At 40.9% G+C, this 19,104-nt stretch overlaps 1 pseudogene; it reads right to left on the reverse strand.

Annotated features, from left to right (window-relative positions):
* Positions 17,606 to 18,894, reverse strand: LOC100155636 (annotated as a pseudogene).

Genomic DNA, 19,104 nt, shown 5'->3' on the forward strand with positions numbered 1-19,104 from the left:
TTGAGAATTTAAGTCTCAAGAGTGTGAGCCTAAAGTTTGAGGAATAAGAAGACCTAGTGTAGACAAAACAAGTTCCTGATACTGCTGCCACTTCTCTCTCTACACCCAGGGCAGACATCTCTAATTGATCACATCATTGAATTTAAAGGAGGACTCAGAACATTCTCAACACATGGATTTAAGTAAACACTACTAATCTGCTAGAATATCATAGCAGACACATCGTCCTGCCATTCCTTGGAGTAAAACACATGTTGACTTAGAAACTGCAGTATTACATTCTAGTCCCAACTTTTTGTCTAATAGTTGTATGATTAGCGACAAGTAATTTATCTTATCTGGCATTATTGTTTCCAGACATAAAATGGAATTTATAACATTTGCACCAAGATTGATTTGGGGAATAGATGCCCCCAAAACTGCAAGAATGACAACAAAATACATACAATGTTGAATAAGTCTGTAACAACCTGGAGAATGAGACTAACATTACCTGATTAAACATGCTGACCAGGGAAGACAGATGGCCAGCAGGCACATGAGAAAATGCTCAAAATCACTAATTATTAGAGAAATGCAAATCAAAACTACAGTGAGGTAGTTTTAATCTCATACCAGTTAGAGTGTCCATTATTAACAAGTCAACAAACAACAAACACTGGAGAGGATGTAGAGAAAAGGGAACCCTCCTTCACTGTTGGTGGGAATGTAAATTGGTATAATCACTATGGAAAACATTATGGAGTTACCTCGGAAACCTAATATAGAACTACCATATGATTGGCAATTCCACTCCTGGGCATATAGCTGGACAAAATATTCATTGAAAAACATACATGCACCCATATGTTCATCGTAGCACTATTCACAATAGCCAAGACATGGAAACAACCCAAATGCCCACTGATAGATGAATGGATTAAGATGTGGTACATATACACAATGGAATATTATTCAGCCATAAAAAGGACAAAATAATGCCATTTGTAACAACATGGATGGAACTAAAGATTCTCATACCATGTGAAGTAAGTCAGAAAGAGAAAGACAAATACCATATGATATTACTTACCAGTGGAGTCTAAAATATGGCACAAATGATCTACAAAGCAGAAACAGATCAGGGATATGGAGGGCTGACTTGTGTTTGTCGGGGGTGGGGAGAGGGGGAGGGAGGGAGATGGACGGGGAGTTTGGGGTAGGTGGGTGCAGAATGTTACAGTTAGAACTGATGGGTGATGACGTCCTGCTGTATAGCACAGGGAACAGTGTCTGGTCTCTTGGATTAGAAATAGTGGAAAATGAAAAAAAAAAAAAGATGTACGTGTATGGATGTACAGCAGAAATTGAAGGAATTTAATACTTTAATAAAAATTTCCTTAAAAAACGTTGACTAAAACATTAATGGTATCAAATCTATGAAGGCAAAAAAGATTGAAAGCAACATCAACCAAAAACACAGGCAGAGGTTTTCCTTCTACAGGAGTAGAAGTTTTAGTAAGCTCCAAGCTGAGAATTAATAGACACAAGGAATGAGCAAGGGGTTCTCAAGCTATTGCGAGTGTGATTATTTTGGGGAAAAGGGTGCATTTGCTTCTTAGAGCTGCCATAAGATACCATGAAATGGATGATTTGGACAACAAATTTTTTGGCCTCATAGTTCTGGAGGCTAGAAGAATAAGACCAAGGGTTCAACAAAGTTAGTTTCTTCTGAGACCTGTGAGGAAAAATCTCCTCTGTGCCGCTCCCCTAGCTAGCTCCTGGTGATTTGCCAGCAATATTTGGTATTCATTGACTCATAGAAAGATCACCCCGCTCTCTGCCTTCATCTTCACCTGGCACTCTCACTGTGTGCATGTCTGCATCCAAATTTCCCTTTTTTTTTATAAGAACGCCAGGCATACTGGATAGGGGCCCACTCTGATGACCTCATTTTAACAAACTGCACTTGCAATGAACCTATTTCCTAATAAGGTCACATTCATAGGTACTGGAGGTTCGGACTTCAACATATGAATTTCCATTGGACAAGGAGTAGTCATCAGAGCCCCTCAGTGGTTGGAGCCTCCTTTTCCCCTATCTGTGCTAAGTAGCAGAAACAAGGCCCCTTCCTACTTCTTCACCAAAGCAGGAAATTACACACTACAGCCAGAGGAAGCACAAAGTCTCAGGTGGCTACTTACCTCTCAGAGAAATGGACACTCCCAATCCCGTGAAACAGACTTTTACCAGATCCCACCTAGAAGTCACTCCTATCTTCCCTTTTCCCACAATCACCAGTGAAAGAAAGCCTATTAATCACAGGAATATTTTAGAAACTCCAAACCAACCATTTGTTTATAGCAATAATAATGGATAAAGACTAGCAGGATTTATTCCAGCCCTGTTAGGATGTCTCAACAATTGAAAAGCTATTAATTCCATAACATACTAAGGCGGGACACAGAATCTATACATATCATATAGATATTGTGATCTATTGCATTCCTCTTCCCAGTTTTGCACCCATCCCTGTGTCCACATCTTTCACCATGTGACTCTGAGTTCTTTTCTCTAGAGGCAGTGTATACCTCTCCCATCTTCCTCTTGCTTGGGCTCAGCCATGTGACTTTCTTTAGCTCATGGGAATTGGACAGAAGTAGGAGTGCTCATTTCATGTTCCTGTGTCACATTTGGGTAACTATTTTTTTTTTTTTTTTTTTGGTCTTTTTAGGGCCGCACCCATGGCATATGGAGGTTCCCAGGCTAGGGATCAAATCGGAGCTTTAGCTGCTGGCCTACGCCACAGCCACAGCATTGCATGATCCCGAGCTGAGTCTGCAACCTACAACACAGCTCACAGCAACGCTGGATCCTTAACCCACTGAGCAAGGCCAGGGATTGAACCTGTGTCCTCATGGATGATAGTCAGATTAGTTTCTGCTGAGCCATGATGGGAACTCCACATTTTGGTAATTCTTGAGATGTTTCCAACTTTTTCATTATTGTTACATTAGTTATGACGATCTGTGATTAGTGATCTTTGATGTCACTATTTACAACTCAGTGAAGGCTCAGAGGATGGTTAGCATTTTTTAGCAATAAAGCATTTTTAAATTAATGTATGTACTTTCTTGGACATAATGCTATTGTGCACTTAACAGTATAGTGTAAACATAACTTTTATATGCACTGAGAAACCTAAAAATTTGTGTGACTCACTTTATTGCACTGGTCACTTTTTTGTGGTGGTCTGGAACCCATACTATCTCTGCATTCTGCCTGTATATAGTAAAGAATGAAGGCAAAATAAAAATGTCCAGATAAAAATGAGCTTAGAGCAGGTACCACCAATAGACCCTCATTAAAAGGACTTTTCAAGGACATACTTCCAATAGAAGGAAAATGATCCTTGGAGGAAAGTCTGAGATGCAAGAAGGAATGAAGCACAAGGAGAACGAAAAAAAAAAAATGTGGGTAAATATAAAGAGAAATCGATATAGAAAAACAATCACATTGATGCCTGAGTCATGTGCCAAATAAGAATACAACAAATTCTAGACAAAAATTATAAGTAAGGGAGATCCTATCATGGCTCAGTGGTTAAGGAACATGACTAGAATCCATGAGGACATGGGTTCAATCCCTGGCCTCACTCAGTGGGTTAAGGATCCAGTGTTGCTGTGAGCTGTGGTGTAGGTCATAGATACGGCTTGGACCCCTTGTTGCTGTGGCTGTGGTGTAACCAGCAGCTGTAGTTCTGACTGGACCCCTAGCCTGAGAACTTCCATGTGCTGCGGGTGCGGCCCTTAAAAAAAAATTATAAGTCAGTAGAGAGACAATACTCAAAGATTATTATATCATTCAGAAGGAGGGAAAAGTTCGTGATTAATTTGAAATTTTGTTCAGTTAAATATACATGTTAAATTTTCTATAAGAAGGATAAAGGAATAGTATAGAGCATATGGCTTCAAAACTGAGGGAAAAAATAGAATAAGGGGAAGTAAAAACCTCTAACAACTCAAAAATTGACAAGAAAGAGGACAAAATAGAAAAGTGGGAATAAAGTGTCCAAAAAATGGAGGAAAAATGCAATTATACAAATAAAAAATAAATGAATATAAAGTGAAAAACTCATTTTAAAAAAAGCTGAATTGTTTTTCAATACAACTACATATTAGTTACACCCAATAGATTAGGTCGGAAATACTGGAAATGAAAAGGATAGAAAAAATATCCCAGCCAAACAGCAACTAAAGAGATCCTATTGCTAACTCTTTAGTTTTAATAAAACACGAAACACAATAGAGTTCCAGGTAGAAATAGCCTTGTGGCTTTAGTTTGTACTGATGCAAGGTTGATTTCTCCAGGAAGTTGAGTCCATATGCCTCTGTAATACAGCATCTAAATGGATGTGCTTGTGGTGCCCAGGTCACATCCTTTCTCCTAACTTTGATCTCAGCCTCAGGGGTACTGGACAGCTCTGTTCAAGTGCAGATTCACCTTGTCAGTATCACAAGGCCACCCCTCAAGGCCTTCATCAGACTCAGGAGTCTGGGGACAAGGATAGATGTTCAGCAGAGTCAAAGCCCTCAGGAATAATCCCTAATCAGCAGGGATCAGAAACTGAAGGGTAAATGCTTCTACCTCCTCTCCTTTGGATGGACAGTCTGAGAGATGTCTGCATGTTTATTGGGGTCCTGGTGGAATGGAGCCTCATTACGCACAAAAGCAACATTAACAGAATTTTATGTGGCTTTTCCTCCATCCTCAACATACCTCCAAACTCCCCAAGTCCAGCTTCTTGGGATCGTCTCCAAAATAAACCACCTGCACCCAAGCATGTTCAGGCTCTGCTTTCAGGGAACCCATGTAGGCAAAGCATGGATGAGTGCTTTAGAAAATGTTCCTAAGGAGGTGGGACAGAGCCCAGCAAAGTTTGGGACCTGGGAAATGGGACCTGGGAAAAGAAATTAAGATCAGAGCATGAACTGGAGCTTAGGCCCTGGGGAGCATGCCTCAGGCAGGTAGGCAAAAAGTCCAAGCCAGAGGATTTTTAGGAAAAAGGAGCAGGGAGGATGGGCCCCCAGAAAAGGAGAAGGGTCACAAAGACCACCTCTGGTATCTTCCTTTCCTCAACGCTGGAGCTCCTGATTCCCAGGCATTTAAGCAGAAATTCCCATCTTTTCTTTTTGTTTCTTTTTCTTTCTCTCTTTCTTTCTTTTTTTTCAGGACCACACCTGCGGCGTATGGAAGTTCCCAGGCTAGGAGTTGAATTGGAGCCACATCTGCTGGCCTATGCTGCAGCCACAGCAACTCCTGGTCCGAGCTGCGTCTGTGACCTACACCACAGCTCATGGCAATGCCGGATCCTTAACCCACTGAGAGAGACCAGGGATTGAACCCTCATCCTCATGGATACTATTCAGGTTCATTACCGCTGAGTCACAATGGGAACTCCTGCATTTGTTCTCTTTTTGGTTCCTACCCAACCTTGCATTCCAGCAAAATCTCAGTCTGGTGCAGAGAAGCAACCCTTGCTTCTGGGCACAGGTATCACAAAATCAGAAGCCTCCTCTAAAACTTCATATTGTGTGTTTTTTTTTTTTTTGAAGTTCATAACAGGATAAACTTTAATACTAGATGTAAAATGAATTTAAATAACTATAAAAGTGGGTTTATAAAAAAGACAAGTCAATAATTTTTTTTTAATTGGACAAGGAATAGATTTTTTTTAATATTTTTTTTAATTTTCCCACTGTACAGCAAGGGGGTCAGGTTATCCTTACATGTATACATTACAATTACATTTTTCCCCCACCCTTTCTTCTGTTGCGACATGAGTATCTAGACATAGTTCTCAATGCTATTCAGCAGGATCTCCTTGTAAATCTATTCTAAGTTGTGTCTGATAAGCCCAAGCTCCTGACCCCTCCCACTCCCTCCCCCTCCCATCAGGCAGCCACAAGTCTCTTCTCCAAGTCCATGATTTTCTTTTCTGAGGAGGTGTTCATTTGTGCTGGATATTAGATTCCAGTTATAAGTGATATCATATGGTATTTGCCTTTGTCTTTCTGGCTCATTTCACTTAGGATGAGAGTCTCTAGTTCCATCCATGTTGCTGCAAATGGCATTATGTCATTCTTTTTTATGGCTGAGTAGTATTCCATTGTGTATATATACCACATCTTCTGAATCCAATCATCTGTCGATGGACATTTGGGTTGTTTCCATGTCCTGGCTATTGTGAATAGTGCTGCAATGAACATGCGGGTGCACGTGTCTCTTTTAAGTAGAGTTTTGTCCAGATAGATGCCCAAGAGTGGGATTGTGTGTTTTTTTTTAATCAAACTATAGTTGATTTATGATATTGTGTTAGTTTCAGGTGTACAACAAAATGACGCAGATGTATATATATATATATATATATATATATATTCTTTTTCCCCCCCTTTTTTTGTTATAGGTTATTATAAGATAAACAACAAGGATTTACAGTATAGCACAGGGAACTATATTCACATCATGTTATTATTTATTAACAAAGATAATTTGAATCTCTCTGAGCCAACACAAACTAAGAGTAAGCTCTCTAAGTGCATCTAAGCCTTGGGAAGAGAGGCCTGGGTTCCAGACCCAGCTGGAGACAGCCTCCTGGCTTGATGACCTGGGGACAGTCACCAACACTGTATTGGCCACAGTTTCTTGGCTATGTGGTGGAAATAAGATTATCCAGGCCCCTCCCTATCACATGGTCCTAGAGTTTGAGAGCAACATGCTCTGTGGGGAACATCAGGTTATATACTGAGTGGACGCCTTTTTCAATCCAAAAAGTATTGACTGATGTCCACCTGATGTTAGGTTGTATGTTAGGTACTGTAGAAAATTCAAAAGGCCAAAGTCACCTAACCAAGAGTCTGTCAACTAACCCCCTTTTTACCCAAATTACCTGGATTCTCACTCAACCACTGTCCTTCCATCCTTTCCTCAAGCTCTAACCTGCATCCTGATGAAATGGAGCTGGATCCTGTGGGTCCTTCCTGGGTACAAATCCTTTCTGTGTCCCCTGTTTCTTATTTGTAGGAAATAGGCTTCATTCAGCTTCCTTGACCTTCCCTGAGTTCCAAAAGGCAGATTCAAACAGTTGCTAATCAGGGAAGAGAGGGAAGCAGAAACAAAGGAAGAGCAGTCAAGAAACTAGTGCAGTGATAAAACAAGGGTCCTGGTTCTTCATCAGGAAAATATTTAACAATACCTTTGATTTCTTCTGCAGGAGCAAAGGCTGCTGCCCAGGTGGAGGATAGTAACTTTAGGCTGAGCACAAGATTCCTGGAACACTGCCCTGTCACCTCACCACCAACCAATCAGAAAAAAGTCTGCACATACTGGAAGATAATGAAAACCCTGACCACCTCACCAATTGATTCTCCCTTTCAAAACTTTCATGATTTGGCAGAATCCAAGGGTTTGGCTTTCAGACACAAGTCCACCTTCTCCCCAGGTTGCTGGGCTCCTGGATAAAGTGGGCTTTCCTTAGCAACCAACATTTGCCTCTCAAGTTTTGGCTTAAGAGTGGCAAGCAGGAGAGTTCCCATTGTGGCTCAGAGGGTTAAGAACCTGATACAGTGTCCATGAGGATGCGGGTTCAATCCCTGGCCTCTAACAGTGGGTTAAGGATCCAGCATTGCTGCAAGCTGTGGCATAGGTTGCAGATGTGGCTCAAATCCGGTGTTGTGGCTGTGGCATAGGCCAGCAGCTGTAGCTCCGATTCGACCCTTAGCCTGGGAACTTCCATTTCCTGTGGGTGGGGCCCTAAAAAGAAAAAAAAAGTGGCAAGCAGCCAAACTTGAGTTCAGTAACACTGACTCCATCCTGCTCCTCCCCCAGGATCTAATCCTGCCTTCCCTCCCATCAGTGTCTCCCTCAGCACTATCTCTTACCTCTTATCCTTCAATGCTCTCATCTATTTTTTCATTCTGGAGAAACTTTCATCTTCATTTTTATTTGTCAAATATCTCCACAGCATTGTTAACTGAACTGTGCTTTCAGGAGATGGGAAACTTTTTCTGTAAAGGGTCAGATGGTAAATATTTTATGTTTTGCAGGCCATGTGGTCTCTGTCACACCTACTCAACTCTGGCACTGTAGTCCAGGGGTAGCCATAGATAATATGTAGGCACATCTGTGTTCCAATAAAACTTTATTTACAAATACAGGCTAGATTTGGCACATGGACTATTGTTTGTGGATTCTTGACCTAGGCAATGCTTCTTAAATGTTAATGTGCACACGAAGCATCTGGGAATCTTGCTAAAATGCAGTCTCTGATTCAGTAGGTCTGGAGTAGAGGCCAGCCATCTACTTTTCTAATAACGTGATGCTGATGTGACTGGTCTCAGGAGTAATACTCTTGATGACTTCTGTGACAGGAACAGCTGGCTCAACCACCAATCTCTCTTGCTGCCTCCTATTAAAGAGGTCAGAAAAGCCAAAAAGGCACCTTTTCATCTACCCCTATAGCTAGTGTGCCCACATGGGCCAGTTGTAGCAAATATGATGAAAGTAAAATGCTGGGGGTCTTTGGAGCGGCTCAGGAACTGCAGAAGGCTGACTACCTCATCCTGGGTTGTCTAGAACACGTCTCTCTATCTGGAGAGATGAGGCAAAAACTTAGGGCTCAGAGGAGCAGGAGACAACTGGTATCTGCAGGCAGGCTCTCTCCCTAGAGGAAAACTAGAGTGACTGAGCTGAGCAAGCCCAGTTCATTCTTCCCAAATTTAGCAACCAGCCACATCAACCCATCTCCCCTGGGACAGGGTAAATAGAGGGGCAGAGAGGAGCTGGAAGTGTATCATGAGGAAAGAAACCATTTCAAGTGGGACAGTCACATCACGCCCTCTCCAATTATCTCTACATTTTTGTTCTTTTAACATGTTGGGCTTAACTAGTAGTCCTTCAGTCAAGAGGTGGTGTGCAGGAGTTCCCTTCGTGGCTCAGTGGTTAACAAACCCGACTAGCATCCATGAGAATGTGGGTTTGATCCCTGGCCTCACTCAGTGGGTTAAGGATCCAACATTGCCGTGAACGGTGGTGTAAGTTCTTCCTTTGCTTTTTAGGGCTGTACCAGTGGCATATGGAAGTTCAAGTTTCATATGGAATCTGAGCCAGATCCGCTGTCCTAAACCACAGCCACAGCAATACCAGCTCCAAGCCGCATCCATGATCTAGTCCGAAAGCTTGCAGCAATGCCGGATCCTTAACCCACTGAATGAGGCCAGGGATTGAACTTGCATCCTTATGGGTACTAGTTGGATTCTTAACCCACTAAGCCACGAAGGCAGCTTCTCCATATATCTTTTCAAATTTGTTTTTATATTCTTCAGATAAATACTCAGAAGTTGAATAGATGGATTATATGTTATTTCTACTCTTGATTTTTTGAGGAATCTCTTACTATTTTCCATAGTGGCTACACCAATTTATGTTCCTACCAATAGTGTATGAGGGTTCCCTGGCAATCTGTGGCATAGATTTTAGATGCAGCTTTGATCTGGTATTGCTGTGGTTGTGGTGTGGACCTCAGGTACAGATTCAATTCAACCTCTAGCCCAGGACCTTCCAGGTGTGCCTATAAAAAGGAAAAAAACAAAGATGCTCCAATAACTAAATAACAGACATTTCAGTCATAAAATGCTAACATCTAATGTTGCCCCAAATTTGAAAATAAACCCTTATTTTTCAAATATATTGTCTTCAAAAAATATATCCAGCCCTGACCTCTTTCCAGTCCACATTTCTTACTGCCTGTAGGGCTCCCTGTCTGGATTTCATTGGCCCTTCATGCTCACATATTTCCCCCAAATCTGGTCTACTCTTAGGTGCTTCTTTCTGATGACAGCCTCACCATTTTTTCAGCCTTCTATCCTGAAATCTCAGTGCCATATCTGATTCCTACATCTCTCTTGTTCATAAATTCACGTGATTCCACATCTGCTCAAGTTCACCTGTTCTCTACCTACCCTCCATGCCAGCTACTGCTGCCTTAGTTCAGACCTTCTGGTCTACCTTCACCCACCAACCTGCACCAAAGCCAGGTTACTATTCCTAAGATGAACACTGGTCATGTTACACCAAAGCTCAACAGCGATTCCCTGTGCTTTGTGAACAATTCCTTCTTCTGGAAAATCAGGATTTGGGATCGTTTTTATCCCCAAACTTTTTTTTTTTTTTTTTTTTTGGTCTTTTTAGGGCCATACCCATGGCATATGGAAATTCCCAGGCTAGGGGTCTAACTGGGGCTATAGCTGCTGACCTATGTCACAGCCACAGCAACGCGGGATCTGAGCTGCATCTGCGAACTACACCACAGCTCATGGCAATGCTGGATCCTTAACTGGCTGAGAGAGGCCAGGGATCGAACCTGTATCCTCGTGGATACTAGCTGGGTTCATTACTGCTGAGCCACGATGGGAACTCCCTCCCCGAGCTATCTTTATCTGACCTTGATGATTCCCTTCACAAATACTTAACATTAAAAACCGTCTATTCTTCCCTTTGAGTGTGACTAAACCCCTGCGTTTCCTTGCCTTTGTCTTACACATCATTTCTCCTTGTCCATGAATGTCCAAATTCCTGGTGAGACTCCTCCATGAAGTTTCTCCTAAGCTGGAAGTGATTTCTCCTTCTAAACTCTCTTCACACTCTATCACACATCACACACCATTCCGTATTTTCTTTTCTTTTTTTTTTTTTTTGCTTTTTAAAAATGTATTTATTTATTTATTTTTGTCTTTTTTTAAGCTATTTCTTGGGCCGCTCCTGCGGCATATGGAGGTTCCCAGGCTAGGGGTCGAATCGGAGCTGTAGCCACCAGCCTATGCCAGAGCCACAGCAATGCAGGATCCGAGCTGCATCTGCAACCTACACCACAGCTCACGGCAATGCCGGATCGTTAACCCACTGAGCAAGGGCAGGGACCGAACCCGCAACCTCATGGTTCCTAATTGGATTTGTTAACCACTGCGCCACGACGGGAACTCCAGCTTTCCGTATTTTGTTGCTATCTCTAACCTCATTCTTCACTTCATCTCTTCTCTTTCTTCAATATTGCATCCAGTCTTGGCTATGGGATTCTTCGGGGTCTAGTTTGTGCTGGACATAATTCTCATAGCCTGTAGCACAGGGCCAGGCAATCAATACATGTTTATGGAAACAAAGGAAGGAGGAGAAACAGAAGGTGTGCTTCTTGGCTTTACAGAACTTATGATCTCATGCGGAAGCTAGACACAAATTTTTTTGATGCAAGACAGGATGAGGGAAGTATCACAATAAATACGTCTCGCAAATGTGATATTTAACATCACTGAGAGGAATTAGAAGAAGTCACTGACTAGGGTGAAATTTTAAAACAGAGATTTGGGATGAAGAGCATTCCAAGTTAAGAAAATAGCATCACTTGCAAGAGGAGAGTCGCAGAACATGATTGATGAGTAAAGTGCATGCTTGTATGAAAGAGGGAAGGTTCTGTAGTTGGAGACTGATCATAGAAAGTGTCAGACCCCAGGGTAGGGAATTTGGACTTTATTCTGCAATGAGTGAACTTAAGATATTTAGTAGAGCAAAGAAAGAGCTCAGGGGTTAAAGGAGGCTGAAAGGCAACTTCCTTTGAAACAAAGAAAACTGTGTCTCAATGAGTAATTAGCTGGTGATTTGCCTGATTTTTTTTTTTTTTTTTTTGCTACACGTATGGCATATGGAGGTTACTGGGCCAGGGATTGAACCTGCCTCAGCAGCAACCTGGGCTATTGCAGTGATGACACCAGATCCTTAACCCTCTGCATCACAAGAGAATTCCTGATTGGCCTAATTTTTAAATCTGGGTATTCAGCTAGGGATGTCTGGAGAAATGGGGGATGATGGTGATAACCTTTTAAAGGGACATCACTTTTTTTGTTGTTTGTTTTTTTGTTTTGGCTTTTTAGGGCTGCACCCGTGGCATATGGAAGTTCCCAGTCCAGGGGTCGAATCGGAGCTATGGCTGCCAGCCTATGCCACAGCAACTCGGGATCTGAGCCTCATCTGCAACCTACACCACACAGTTCACGGCAATGCCAGATCCTTAACCCACTGAGCAAGGCCAGGGATTGAACCCGAACCCTCATGGATACTAGTTGGATTCATTTCCGCTGTACCACAAAGGGAACTCCAGGGACATCACTTTTTAAACAATTATAAAAACCTCTATTTTCTTAAAGTGCATGTAAGTTAACCAAAGACTCCAGGGTCTGTTTGGATCATGTTTATTTTGATACCTTGAAAGCTTGGCAGTTGTCTAGAAATTCAATTATAACTCGCTTTTAAACAAAACCAGCCTTGGGAATGGTGGGTTTGAGCTATCTCAATATATTAACTTGACATTATGAGGCAGTTATGCTGCAGGTTCAGAAGGCTGATTAAATCTTAAAGTGAGCATAGAACAGGTGCCAAAAAGCATACACGTTGTTTAATTGGCCCTTTCAATACAAAAGACAAAGGGGGAAAATCGGACAATTTCTGTTGTTTAAAAGGAGGCCTCCTCTGTGTCGAGTGGGAGAATCTAGCATTAGCTCCCTGGCTTTTCTTTAAGACTGTGGATTTATAAAGAAAAGCACAAATTGACAATCAGGGCTAGGAGGAAACTGTGGCTCCAAGCTACATGTAAATCACTTGGGAGGAAGAAAGAAATGTTAAATACCAACAAAGTGTTCAATCAAAACTTCAATTTGCTAGAAGAGAACATAGGCAAAACATTCTCTGACATAAAAAGTACAAATGTTTTCTCAGGTCGGTCTCCAAGGCAATAGAAATAAAAACAAAAATAAACAAATGGGACCTAATCAAACTTACAAGCTTTTGCACAGCAAAGGAAACCATAAAAAACAAACAAACAAACAAATGAAAAGACAATTGATGGAATGGGAGAAACACTTGCAAAAAATGCAACCAACAAGGGCTCAATCTCCAAAATACACAAACAACTCACATAACTCAACGAAAGAAAACAACCCAATTGAAAAATGGGCAGAAGACCTAAATAAAAATTTCTCTAAAGAAGACATACAGATGGCCAATAGGTACATGAAAAGATGCTCACCATAGCTAATTATTAGAGAAATACAAATCAAAACTATAATGAGGTCCCACCTCACACCTGTCAGAATGGCCATCATTAATAAGTCTACAAATAAAAATGCTGGAGAGGGTGTGGAGAAAAGGGAACCCTCCTACACCGTAGGTGGGAATGTAAATTGGTACAACCAGCACGGAAAACAGTATCGCGTTTCCTCAGATAACTAAAAATAGAACTACCATATGATCTAGCAATCCCACTCCTGGGCATATATCTTGAAAAAACCATAATTCAAAAAGATACATGCACCCCTATGTTCATAGCAGCAATATTCACAATATACAACACATGGAAGCAATCTAAATGTCCATCAACAGACAAAAGTATTACGAAGATGAGGTACATATACACAATGGAATACTATTCAGCCATAAAAAGAAGGAAGTAATGCCATTTGCAGCAACATGGATAGAATTAGAGGTTACCATACTACATGAAGTCAGAAAGAGAAAGACAAATACCATATAGAATCTAAAATATGGCACAAATGAACCTATCTACAAAACAGAAACAGACTCACAGATGTAGAGGACAGACTTCTTGTTGCCAAGGGGGAGGAGAGAGGGAGTGGAATGGACTGGGAGTTTAGGGTTAGTAGATGCAAACTATTAACATCTATAATAGAAAAGCAGTGAGGTTCTACTGTATAGCACAGGGAACTATATCCAGTCTCTTGTGATAGACCATGATGAAAGATAGTATAAGAAAGGGAATGTGTATATGTGTATGACTAGGTCACTTTGCTGTGTAGCGGAAGTTGGCATAACATTATAAATCAATTATACTTTAATAAAAAAATTTAAAACCCCTTCAATTTACTATAGCAATTAATCATTGTATGTGCATATACATCTATATAATTTTAAACTAAATTGAACCGTTTTAATCCATAAGGCAAAGATATTTACTGTTCACTGATAATAATCACATACTTCGCCACATTTCCTAGCCTCCCTGTTAGTCAGGTGGAGGCCAGGTGACTAGTTATGGCCACAGGGCTGAGAGTAGAAATAACATATGTCATTTCTGAGCTGAGGCATGTTGGAGCTGGTGTCTTCCCTCCATGTTTTCTCTTCCCTTGTTACAGTTGTCTTGGACGCCCTAGATTCTAGGTGAATCAGCTGAGAAATAGTGAAGTGTCTATCATCCTAGGTTCTGGAATAAGAAATAGCTTAGTTATGTTAAGCCACTGAGATATGAGGGTTTATTTGTACCGTATCATAGTCTAGTCTAGTCTCATCTTCAGTATATGCCCTTTCTTTTTTTAAATTTATTTTTAAAGTATGGATTTATATAATTTATTTAGATTTATAGTTAATAAAGTATTGATTTACAATGTCGTGCCAGTTTCTGCTCTACAGCAAAGTGACTGAGTCATACATATAGATACATTCTTTTTTTATATTATCTTCCACCATGGTTTATCCCAGGAGATTGGATATAGTTCCCTGTGCTATACTGTAGCACCTCATTGGTTATCCATTCTAAATGTAATTAGTTTGCATCTACTAACTCTATACTCCCAGTCCATCTCACTCCTTCCCCTTGGTAACCACAAGTCTATTCTCTATATTTGTGAGTCTGTTTCTGTTTTGTAGATAGGTACATTTATGTTATATTTTATTTCATTTTATTTTATTTTACTACATTTTATTTTATTTTTTTGTCTTTTTAGGGTCGCACCCACAGCATATGGAGGTTCCCAGGCTAGGAGTCCAATCAGAGCTATGGCCACCAGCCTATGCCACAGCCACAGCAACACAGGATCTAAGCCGAGTCTTCGACCTACACCACAGCTCACAGCAACACAGGATCCTTACCCTACTGAGCAAGGCCAGGGATTGAACCCTCATCCTCATGGATGCTAGTTGAGTTCAATAACTGCTGAGCCACAATGGGAACCCCCTATGCTATATTTTAGAATCCACATATAAATGATATCATATGGTATTTTTCTTCCTCTTTCTAACTTATTTCACTTAGTATGATCATTTCTAGCTATATCCATGCTGTTACAAATTTTTCTTATACCCTTTTCTTCATTGTGTTAGATCCTCTAACTTTTGATTGGACACATGGCCTACCCAAAATGAAGACTATATTTCTCAACCTCCCTAGTGACTGAGAGAAGCAATATGTTTAAAATCCAGCCAATGAAATATAAGTGGAGGTCTCTTCCTTAAAAAGCAGCAGTAATACATCTTTTGGCCTTCCTCTTCCTCTTCTTTATCCTGCTACCTGGAATGTAGATGCTGCCATCTTGGACTAGAGGCCAAGGTCACAAGCCTGCCCAAATATATACGTGAGTGAGGAATAAATTTCTACCTTGTTTAAGCCATTGTTGTTTGCAGAATCTTCCATATATTTAGATGTTATCACCATGTCAACCAAATATATATCTGGTGGATATTCTGTCTTTGCATTTCTTCTGCAGATGTCTTGGAAATGAGTGGCAAAGGCCAGAATCAGCTCCAGGACAGCCCAGTCAAGAGTTTAGATAGATCCCTCAGGCTGCCTAGGACAGCCTGACAACTCTTCAAGCAAAAATATCCAGAAAGAAGCAGAGGACACTTGAGAATGTATGTTCGGTTAGCAAAAGAAGAGAGTCACTGATTTACTTAGAAAGTCAATCCTACTTAGGAAGAAGAGGCTATAATTATTAATATTAATTTAAAGACCATTTCTCTTCCTCTTCTTCTCCCTGGGGTCAACTCCTGGAAGGGAAAAAACATACATCCTCTCCCTACTTTGACTTTATTTTTCTCTTTCTTTCTTTCTTTCTTTCTTTCTTTCTTTTTTTTTGGCCTTACCAAATGGCATGTTGACATTCCCAAGCCAGGGACTGAACCCATGCCACAGCAGTGACCCAAGTCGCTGCAGTGACAACAATAGATCCTTAACCCACTGTGCCACAAGGGAACGCTTTATTTTAATGTTTTTAGGTTTTCCATTTCTCAGATGAAATTCTTCCCTCATTTTGAATGAAACTCATTCCTACTTGTTTCCTTGGCTTGCATCCTTTTCTTAGTTTTTCCCTTCAAGGTAAGTGGACCCTTCTACTTAGTAAAGTCTCAGTGGGTATGAACTTGCCTTATTCCTTGTGTCCATTTCATTCCCATAATCTATGATTTGATACTGAGAACCTTGTTCCGCTATGGAATGGAATGACCCCTGTATCTACTGAATGGCCACTAGAAGGACGCTCCATAAAGGCAGGGACGTTTTTTATGATTCAAGGATTTATTAAGTCATACACTAAGTATGTTAATTGCATTGGCAAAAGATCAATGTACAAACACTCCACAATTCTGCAACTGTCAATTTAAATATTTTTGTTCTAACGGTTGAAAGGTCCAAGCTCGTATTCTTGCCAGTGGGTAAGGTGTATGGAATTTTGTTTGCATGAACACAGGATTTACAGAACCTCACAGACCCAGAGGAACACAGTTAGGCAGGGATAGGAAGTGTGCGTGCACGCTGGTGAGGCAAGGGGAGGGTCAGCGTTTTAGTCCAGGGGTGGTGTCAGGAGCAATCAAGACAGTGATGGTAAGAAGGTTTACAGTTTAAGAATATCTAAAGTATTTTTAAAACTGTAAAGCTGCAATGCAGGATTTTTATACCTAGTTACTAGAAAACTAAAGAAAGAACTTATTATTAGCTTTGAATAAAGTAACATGAAAAGAGGAATACACTTACTAACCCACAATACATTTTTCTACATATTCAGAAAGATTTCATAATACAAGGACACATATTGCTCATAAAAGAAGGGATTCTCTAAGAAAAGCACTTGCTAAGTTAGCAACTATGAAAATAACCAAGTCAAAGATGAATTAAATGCCCAATTTCAGGAGGGATGGGCAGGTTTAAGAAAAAGGAAAAGTTTAAGTAAACACTTACTGATATACCAACCTTTCTTCATCATCTACTGCATTTGACAGAAATTAACCTTTAAATTTTTAAAAACTTTTTTGTTTTATTGAAGTATAGTTGATTTATAAGGTTGTGATAATTTCTGCTGCAACCTTTCAAAATGTTTACCTGTGACATTTTTAATAGTTTATTACCTCTACAATGTGTTGTAAATTTATTTCCATATTTTGTCAAAATACTGTCTTCATCCTTTGACCACACGCGTGCTCTGCACACTCCATCCCAATGCACCAGAGCAGAACACTTCACCAGAGGGAACATGTGAGTCAGAGTTCGGTTCAAAATCTCACAAAAGCTAATTTAAAAAAAAAATCACTAAGAAATCAAAAAGATTGATCTAAAGAGTTGAGCTGTTACACCCTTTCATTATGACATATAGTACAAAGTTAGGGAATGGACATAGGTTGATAAATTAGGATGCATTAAATGGCAACATTTCATGAAGGAGGAGGTAGGTATTGCTCCTCACAAATGGAATTTACAAGTGTTTGCATTTCCCAACCGCAGAAGCTACAGTCTTCTTCATTTTTCTTTTTTTAAATTTTATTGGCGTATAAGTGACTTACAATGTTACGTTAGTTTCCCTGTACACCAAAGTGAATTAGCCGTACATATACATATACATCCATTCTTTTTCAGATTCTTTCCCCATATAGGCCATCACAGTGTATCAAACAGATTTCCCCCAGCTATACAGTTGTTAACAGATCGATTTTGTATATAGTAGCATGTCTTAAAGACAAAGTTCTTTAAACAGTTTAGTGCTTAGTGTTCTTAGCCCAACAGTGCAACTTAGTTAACAAGGTATTTTGGCAACTGTTAATGTAAGCAAGAATAGGGGCTTTTGAAAAATAAGACTTGAGGAAAGCTTGTCATTTTGGGGCTAAACTTTAATAGACTGTGAAAGTTTGAACTCTTAACATTTTAAACAAACAAAACCTTGAAATTACTGATCGGTTCAAAACAGTTTTGTGGAAAAACTAATCTGTAAGAAAAACTTGGACTGAGTGCAAAGGCTCCACGGTTGGAGCAAAGCATACTAAGGTTCCCAGGGGAGGGAACTGGCAGGAGCAGCCCTGACATTTATAACAGCAGGCATTTTCTCTTCCTCGTCTTGATAGGAGGCAGGCAGAGAACCACTGGAATAGTTTCCTCAAGCGCTGTTACCGTCCCGAGGCCTGCCTGCATGAGCCAGCACTCCAGGTATTTTACGACAGAGATCTCCTTTGCCATGGCCAACCCTGTGGGTAGGTGATGAGAGTCGGCTTCTTCTCCCTCGGTTTCTCAGTCGTGTCGTTATCATCCCTGACATCAAGTTTCGTCCCACCAGGATGACAGGAGTGTTGGGATAACGGTGTTGCACTTCAGGATACCACTTTGCACAAACATTTTCAAATGCTGCAGCACTTCCAGCGGAAAAGCAAATTAAGACTACATCTATTTGCGGATAGGATAGGAGATGTAAATTGGTCATAATTTTCTTGTCCTGCAATATCTCATAAGCCCAGATTCACAGGTTTTCCATCCATCATAATATTGGCAGAATAGTTGTCAAAGACAGTGGGGATATATGCTCCACGAAATGCACTGATTGGTAGGCAGGTTTTACCTACAGCGCTATCTCCCACCACCATTCACTTTATGGTCCACCTCTGGGCCACTGGCTGGGCTACAGTGGTGACAAGCTTGGAGCAGGCGGCTGGGTGGCTCGGCGCAGGGAGCCGTGTCTGGCTGTCCAAGCAGTCTGGCTCTTGGCCGACCAAAAGCCAGAGCCCAGCAGCAGCCGCATGGCTCAGACTTTTATCTGTGTACATCTAGTACCTAGAAAAATACCTTGCATGTCACAGGAATTCTACAAATATTTGTTTTGTTTGTTTGTTTGTCTTTTTTTTGCCATTTCTTGGGCTGCTCCCACAGCATATGGAGGTTCCCAGGCTAGGGGTCGAATTGGAGCTGTAGCCACCGGCCTATGCCAGAGCCACAGCAATGTGGGATCTGAGCCGCGTCTGCAACCTACACCACAG

This window comes from Sus scrofa, chromosome 17 (assembly GCF_000003025.6).
Source record: "Sus scrofa isolate TJ Tabasco breed Duroc chromosome 17, Sscrofa11.1, whole genome shotgun sequence".
Taxonomy (NCBI): Eukaryota; Metazoa; Chordata; class Mammalia; order Artiodactyla; family Suidae; genus Sus; species Sus scrofa.